This window comes from Phyllobates terribilis, unplaced genomic scaffold (assembly GCF_046119375.1).
Source record: "Phyllobates terribilis strain yellow unplaced genomic scaffold, ASM4611937v1 Scaffold_11__3_contigs__length_659146591, whole genome shotgun sequence".
Classification (NCBI taxonomy): Eukaryota; Metazoa; Chordata; class Amphibia; order Anura; family Dendrobatidae; genus Phyllobates; species Phyllobates terribilis.
In genome coordinates, this window is record NW_027362771.1 from 256226676 (window position 1) to 256235544 (window position 8869).

An 8869-nucleotide genomic window follows, 5' to 3' on the forward strand; every position below is an offset into this window, starting at 1 on the left:
AGTCATTTTCCCATACAATAAAGGAAACAATTATTTGATCCCTTGCTGTTTTTGTAAGTTTGCCCAAAGACATGGGCAGTCTATAATTTTAAGGGTAGGTTAATGTTAACATTGAGAGATAAAATATCCATTTATACAGAAGAGCATTTGTGAGGTCAGACCGATGTTTGATGAAAAGGCCTGGTTCACAATCTCTGTTCTAATTCATTCTAAAGATGTTCTGTGAAGTTGAGTTCAGCTAGCCTGTCGATTTCTTTCACACAAAACCCAACCATGCCTTTAACGACCTTGCTTTGTGCACTGGGGCATAGTCATGCTGGAAGAGAAAAGGACCTTCCCCAAACTGCTCCTGCAAAGTTGGACACATACAATTGTTCAAAAAGTCTTGGTCTGCTGAAGCATTAAGAATTCCCATCATTGGAACTAGGGAGCATAGGCGAAGCCCTGAAAAACAGCCCTTCAGCATTATACTTCTTCCATCAAAAGTAACAGTTGGCATAATGCAGTTAGCCAAATTACGTACCCCCTGCATTCACCAAATCCAGACTCATCCATCAAACTGCCAGATAGAAAAGCGTGATTCATCAGTCCACACAAAACACATCAAATTAGGGGTAGACACCAGGAAAGTGCAATCAATTGACCCAGAGTACAAGTACTCTAATTATTATTATTTAATATTATAGCTATATTTATTTCGTGGCGCTTTACATGTGAAAAGGGGTCACCGACTGGTGCAAGAGGAGAGAGGACCCTGCCCACGAAGGGACACAAACAATCTAAAAGGGATGGGTGAGGATACAGTAGGTCAGGGTACAGATGGTCGTGCAGCGGTATGCTGGAGCGAGGGTTACTGCAGATAGTATGTTTGTCAGAAGAAGTGGGTCTTCAGCTTCCTTTTCAAGGTTTCCACAGTAGGTGAGAGTCTGCTGTGTTGGGGTACAGAGTTACACAGTAGGGAGGATGCACAGGACAAATCTGCTGAGAGTCTAAATGAAGGGAAGCTTCCAGGAGCTCACAACTGAGCAGATTAACCCCTGAACTGATTAATATGAAGGCGAAAGGATTCTAATGAGTGCAGGAGTGGGAGGAATCAGATGCTGCGGTCTTCTGGCTTCTCTCTCTCATAGTAAACCCTTGCCACCTTGCAAGCTTGCAAGCTTCAACACGATGTTCACAAGGTAGACAGCAGCAATGGTCGGTCTCCTAGACAACGAGCTAATGATAGAGGCCACCATCTCCTTAGCTTGCTGTTGGTACTTTTCTGTGGGAAGAAGCTTGTCTCCAACCAGCCTGGAACATTTCCAGCGAATTATGGCACGTCATGGTATTAGCAGTGCACCCGGTACCAGAAGTAAAGCCATCCACAATTTCCTTCTCAGGAATTTTATTTGGTAGACTGAGTGGCTGCCCAAACATTAGTTTCTCACAAAGGAGCTGAAGACACTGAGTGGCAGTAGGTGCAAGTTTCTCCAGCATGTTAGATATCAGAGGGAGAACAGAGAGAGCAGCACGGTGGCTCAGTGGTTAGCACTGCAGCCTTGCAGCGCTGGGGTCCTGTGCTCAAATCCCATGAAGGACAACATCTGCAAGTATAACCCCTGGCAAAAATTATGGAATCACTGGGCTCGGAGGATGTTTATTCATTTGTTTAATGTTGAAAAAAAGCAGATCACAGACATGGCACAAAACTAAAGTCATTTCAAATGGCAACTTTAGGGCTTTAAGAAACACTAAAAGAAATCAAGATAAAAAATGTGGTACTCAGTAAGGGTAATTTTTTCAGACCAAGCAGAGGGAAAAAATTATGGAATCACTCAATTCTGAGGAAAAAATTATGGAATCATGAAAAACAAACACACAAAAGAACACTCCAATACATCAGTAGTATTTTGTCGCACCACCTCTGGCTTTAATAACAGCTTGCAGTCTCTGAGGCATGGACTTAATGAGTGACAAACAGTACTCTTCATCAATCTGGCTCCAACTTTCTCTGATTGCTGTTGCCAGATCAGCTTTGCAGGTTGGAGCCTTGTCATGGTCCATTTTCTTCAACTTCCACCAAAGATTTTCAATTGGATTGAGATCCGGACTATTTGCAGGCCATGACATTGACCTTATGTGTCTTCTTTCAAGGAATGTTTTCACAGATTTTGCTCTATGGCAGGATGCATTATCATCTTGAAAAATGATGTCATCATCCCCAAACATCCTTTCAATTGATGGGATGAGAAAACTGTCCAAAATATCAATGTAAACTTGGGCATTTATTGAAGATGTAATGACAGCCATCTCCCCAGTGCCTTTACCTGACATGCAGCCCCATATCATCAATGACTGTGGAAATTTGCATGTTCTCTTCATGCAGTCATCTTTATAAATCTCATTGGAACGGCACCAAACAAAAGTTCCAGCATCATCACCTTGCCCAATGCAGATTCGCGATTCATCACTGAATATGACTTTCATCCAGTCATCCACAGTCCACAATTGCTTTTCCTTAGCCCATTGTAACCTTGTTTTTTTCTGTTTAGGTGTTAATGATGGCTTATGTTTAGCTTTTCTGTATGTAAATCCCATTTCCTTTAGGCGGTTTCTTACAGTTCGGTCACAGACATTGACTCCAGGTTCCTCACATTCGTTCCTCATTTGTTTTGTTGTGCATTTCCTGTTTTGGAGACATATTGCTTTAAGTTTCCGGTCTTGACGCTTTGATGTCTTCCTTGGTCTACCAGTATGTTTGCCTTTAACAACCTTCCCATGTTGTTTGTATTTGGTTCAGATTTTAGACACAGCTGACTGTGAACAATCAACATCTTTTGCAACATTGCGTGATGATTTACCTTCTTTTAAGGGTTTGATAATCCTCTCCTTTGTTTCAATTGACATCTCTCGTGTTGGAGCGATGATTCATGTCAGTCCACTTGGTGCAACAGCTCTCCAAGGTATGATCATTCCTTTTTAGATGCAGACTAACGAGCAGATCTAATTTGATGCAGGTGTTAGTTTTGGAAATGAAAATTTACAGGGTAATTCCATAATTTTTTCCTCAGAATTGAGTGATTCCATAATTTATTCCCTCTGCTTGGTCTGAAAAAAATGACCCTTACTGAGTACCACATTTTTAATCTTGATTTCTTTTAGTGTTTCTTAAAGCCCTAAAGTTGCCATTTGAAATGACTTTAGTTTTGTGCCATGTCTGTGATCTGCTTTTTTTCAACAACATTAAACAGCTGAATGAACATCCTCTGAGCCCGGTGATTCCATAATTTTTGCCAGGGGTTGTAGTTTGTATGTTCTCCCCGTGTTTGTGGGGGTTTTCCCCGGGTTCTCTGGTTTCCTCCTCAGTAAAAAAGCAACAATACAGTGTCCGGGAACCTTCACACAGACTTTTCTTAGCCAAGGCTGCTTCTCGGCAGTGTTGGACAGGCCCACCAGAGATCCAGAGAATCCTCCGGTGGGACCTGGCTTCTCTTTCAGGAGAGTTCATAGCGCAAACCTAGCAGCTGCTATGGGGCTCTTGAGCAGGGGAGAAAAGTGGGCCCTCAGAATCAAATCCTCTGTTGGACCCAATGTTCTTCAGTCTAACACTGCTTCTCTGTGAGAGTTTTATTTCACCTCAGCCATATTCTTTAGGTCGGTGAAAGGACTGGCAGAGAGAAACCGTATCTACTCTGGCTGTCATTTCTCCCAAGAAATCCTCTAATGCAGCATGTTCCATAAGCAATGGCAGCCCGTCCAACATCATCTCACACTTCTCGTGGTGCTTAGTCACACACAAGCATCTTTCTTAACGTCTTGAATTTCATGACTACAGAGTTGGGAAATAGCCTGATCTGCAATGCGTTTTGAGAAATAACGTGCATAAGCAAAGCCACGGTTTAGGCTACTGAAGGCCATCATTAAGCGAAACTCATACAGCTTTCCCACACACTGAAAGAGGTTTTCAAGACTTCCAAGACAGCCAAGACTTCCCTGTCCTCACCAAGAGGATGACTTTCCATGTTCTCCTCCTCCTCCTCATTATCACTCAATCCGCATTGAGATGAGATGAGGCTGGGCTTGTAGCATCATCCTGTATAGTTCCTTGCTCGCCTGCAATGCCTCCTCTTTAATTGTGAGCAGCAAGAGTTTCAGTAGACAGAGAATCGGGATGGTGATGCAAATTATGGCATAATTGCCGCTCACCATCTTGGTGGAGTCCTCAAAGTTTTGGAGGACAGCACAGATGTCAGACATTCATGCCCACTCATCAGCTCTTATGTGCGGAGACTGACCTGAATTCCAAAGGGGGGGGGTTGAAGCTGGCCTCTGCTGCTCACAAATCCTTCCAAACATCTGCAAAGTTGATTTCCAATGTGTGGTGACATTGCACACCAGTCAGTGAGCTGGAAACTGCAAACGCTGCTGAAGCACTGCCAGGTGGTGGAAGCTGTAGCTGACTTTCTGAAATGGGCACACATGCGGCATACTTTCACAAGAAGCTCTGGCAGATCTGGGTAGGTTTTGAGAAACCGCTGAACCACTAAGTTGAGCACATTTAGTGCTTGCTCATCACTGATGTGTACCCCTGTATGGAGAACAATATCAGCACCAAAGAATTAAAAGATGAAATGTAGCCTGCTTTATATACCATGGTAGTAAGAAAAACAATTTCGATTATATCATGCGTACCCCTGTGACAACAATATCTGCACCAAAGAATTAATTTCACTAGAGTAGAACTAGTATAATGGGGACCGACAACTCTTCCCTACAGCCAACCCAGCAGATGGAGACCCAACCAGGAGTGTTCACATTTCAAAAAATTAGGGCCTGACACCACCATTTCCGTGGTCAACAGATTGGAGATGGTGGAGTTCAATCTCATAGCTTTGTCATGTGTAGGAGGAAACAATCTTTCATGTGACCACAACTATGGGACCGAGGGCTGGCTGCTGTGCTGAGAGAGGGCACAGTAAGGTATACCGAATAGCTGACAGAGTCTCACTCAGTCTAACTGGAGCGGGTATACAACCGGAGGTTCTGCGGTGGGAGACCTGCGTGACAATACTTGGCACGGTAACAGAGGAAGAAGAAGCAGCAGATGAGGTTGATGGAGTGGCTGATGGTTGTTGGGCTCCGCATTTTATCGCAGTGAAATTGCCAGAGTAACGCATGTTGATTGCACATGTGAAGGTTCATGGATGTAGTAGTCAAATTATTGCACTTTTTCCCTCTATTGTGTTTTCTCTTGCAAAGTTGCCAGATAACGTGAATTGGCTCATCCTTTGCGGTGTCAAAAAAGGCCCAGGATAGGCAACCCTTACTGCCCCTGCGAGCTGCAGACCCATGACCGCTGCTGGCCACAGTTGTGGCTAAGGATGGAGTGCTCCTCGTGCTTGCATCAATCCCGTGTCTGCGCCATAGGACGAAACGTAGCCTCCTCATCTTCCTCCTCCACCTCCTCAGATGAGCTACTCATCTGCATGATTCTGGGTTCACAACAAGTGGGATCTACAACCTCATCATCATCCAATGTGTTATCCCATTCCTCGACCTCAGAGTCACTCTCCTCCTCTTCTTGCCCTGACAGCGAGTACAGTCTGCATTATGCTCAGATATCTGAGTCTCATCAGGATTACTCCCCCCCACACACCCCGGGGGTTAACATCTGGTGAGAAGAATCAGGAAGGTGCGCGGACCCTACTTTTTTTTCTTTCCCTGTATGGAGAACAATATTGGCACCAAAGCATTAATTTCACTAGCGTATAACTATTGTAATGGAGATCGAAACCTCTTCCACTACAGCCAACACAGGAGATGGAGACGTAACCAGGAGTGTTCACATTTCGCTAAATTAGGGCCTAACACCACCGAAGTGGAACCAATTTCACCAGAGTAGAAGTAGTATAATGGAGACCAAAACGTCTTCCACTACAGCCAACCCAGCAGATAGAGACCCAATCAGGAGTATTCACATTTCTCTAAATTAGAGCCTAACACCACCAAAGTGGCATCAATTTCACCAGAGTAGAAGTAGTATAATGGAGACCAAAACCTCTTCCACTACAGCCAACCTAGCAGATGGAGACCCAATCAGGAGTGTTCACATTTCTCTAAATTAGAGCCTAACACCACCAAAGTGGCATCAATTTCACCAGAGTAGAAGTAGTATAATGGAGACCAAAACTTCTTCCACTACAGCCAACCTAGCAGATGGAGACCCAATCAGGAGTGTTCACATTTCTCTAAATTAGAGCCTAACACCACCAAAGTGGCATCAATTTCACCAGAGTAGAAGTAGTATAATGGAGACCAAAACATCTTCCATTACAGCCAACCCAGCAGATGGAGACCCGATCAGGAGTGTTCACATTTCCCTAAATTAGGGCCTAACACCACCAAAGTGGAATCAATTTCACCAGAGTAGAAGTAGTATAATGGAGACCAAAACCTCTTCCACTACAGCCAACCTAGCAGATGGAGACCCAATCAGGAGTGTTCACATTTCTCTAAATTAGAGCCTAACACCACCAAAGTGGCATCAATTTCACCAGAGTAGAAGTAGTATAATGGAGACCAAAACCTCTTCCACTACAGCCAACCTAGCAGATGGAAACCCAATCAGGAGTGTTCACATTTCTCTAAATTAGAGCCTAACACCACCAAAGTGGCATCAATTTCACCAGAGTAGAAGTATTATAATGGAGACCAAAACCTCTTCCATTACAGCCAACCCAGCAGATGGAGACCCGATCAGGAGTGTTCACATTTCCCTAAATTAGGGCCTAACACCACCAAAGTGGAATCAATTTCACCAGAGTAGAAGTAGTATAATGGAGACCAAAACCTCTTCCACTACAAACAACCCAGCAGATGAAGACCCAATCAGGATTCTCCATATTTCCAAAAATTAGTGGCAGAAACCAGTGAAGTAGCATCAATTTCACTACAGTAGAAATATTATAATTAGGACCAACACATCTTCCACTACAGCCAACCCAGCAGATGGAGACCCAGTCAGGATTCTCCACATTTCCAAAAATTTGTGTCAGACACCAGCGAAGTGGCATCAATTTCACTACAGTAAAAATAGTATAATTAGGACCGACACCTCTTCCACTACAGCCAACCCAGGAGATGGAGACCTAACTAGGAGTGTTCACATTTCCCTAAATTAGGGCCTTACACCACTGAAGTGGCATCAATTTCACTAGAGTAGAAGCAGTATAATAGAGACCAAAACCTCTTCCACTACAGCCAACCCAGCAGATGGAGACCCAATCAGGATTCTCCACAGTTCCAAAAATTAGTGGCAGATACTAGCGAAGTGGCATCAATTTCACTACAGTAAAAATAGTATAATTAGGACCGACACCTCTTCCACTACAGCCAACCCAGGAGATGGAGACCTAACCAGGAGTGTTCACATTTCCCTAAATTAGGGCCTTACACCACTGAAGTGGCATCAATTTCACTAGAGTAGAAGCAGTATAATAGAGACCAAAACCTCTTCCACTACAGCCAACTCAGCAGATGGAGACCCAATCAGGATTCTCCACAGTTCCAAAAATTAGTGGCAGATACTAGCGAAGTGGCATCAATTTCACTACAGTAGAAATAGTATAATTAGGACCGACACCTTTTCCACTACAGTCAACTCAGGAGATGGAGGCACAATCAGGAGTGTACACATTTCCAAAAATTTGTGTTAACACCTGCAGCAGCAGCAGCAGCAGCAAGAGCAGGCACAGAAGTCATATCACAGACTGCAATTCCACGAGATCAATGCAGCACACTAAAAACTACAACATCGCCTAGTCTGTATAGTCTGCATTTGGGGTGGAAAAGTCCTTGGAGATCCATGACTTGTTCATCTTGATGAAAGTTAGGTGGTTTACACTTTCAGCGGACAGCTGGCTGCGCTTATCCGTCAGGACACTACCAGCAGCGCTGAAGACGCGTTTTGAGAAAACGCTGGCTGCCGGGCATGATAAAACCTCCAAGGCGTGACAGGTGAGCTCAGGTCATTAATCCATTTTTGAAGACCAAAATGTAAAAGGGTCCAAATCCTCCCTGATGGTATTTATATTGAGCTCTAGATACTTCTGCACCATCCTCTCCAGTCGTTCACCACGTGTCAGACTTGTACTCTGTTGTGCAGGTGCACGAGCTGTTGTAAAAAATGTGTGAAAGCGCTCACAGAAATTGCTTCTGCCACTTACGCTGCTGCTACTGCTAATGTTTTGGCGTTGATGAATTGACGTGCCGGAGGTTGAAAGTCTACAGTTGTTATGCACACTGTGTGCCTCACTGCTAACTTGGGGAAAACCTCTCTTAAGGTTGCTTAAAAGCTTGTTTCGATACTCCAGCATTAGCAGGTCCCTTTCCAGGGTGGGAAGCATCTGGCAAAATTTACTCTTACAATGTGGCAACCCAGTGGTCAACATTATTTCGAATCATAACTATACCGGGATCATGTTGTAGAGAATGCATCAAGGAGTCACTCATATGTTGGGCACATCCAGGAGGTCCAAGGCCATGCTGTATTGATGGCTGGTTAACACTGATGCTTGTTTCCTCCGTCCCCTCCCGCCAACCACAAACAACAGAGAGGGAATGATTATCCTCTTCATCTTCTGACTGTTGCTCGCCCATCACCTCTTCCTCCTCCATTTGTTCCTCGGCTCTTGCACAGTTTGTCTGGTATCACCAACCCCCCCTGGATCGCAGTAATCCACCCTCACTTGGCATCCGCCTGTGTGACGACAGTCTGGAACTTTGAGACATTGTTATCCCTTCCGAATCCTCCTCTTCTTCTGGAACCACCACTTCCTGCCGCAGGCTATTCAAAGTCTGCTCCAGCATGTAGATGACCGGAACAGTG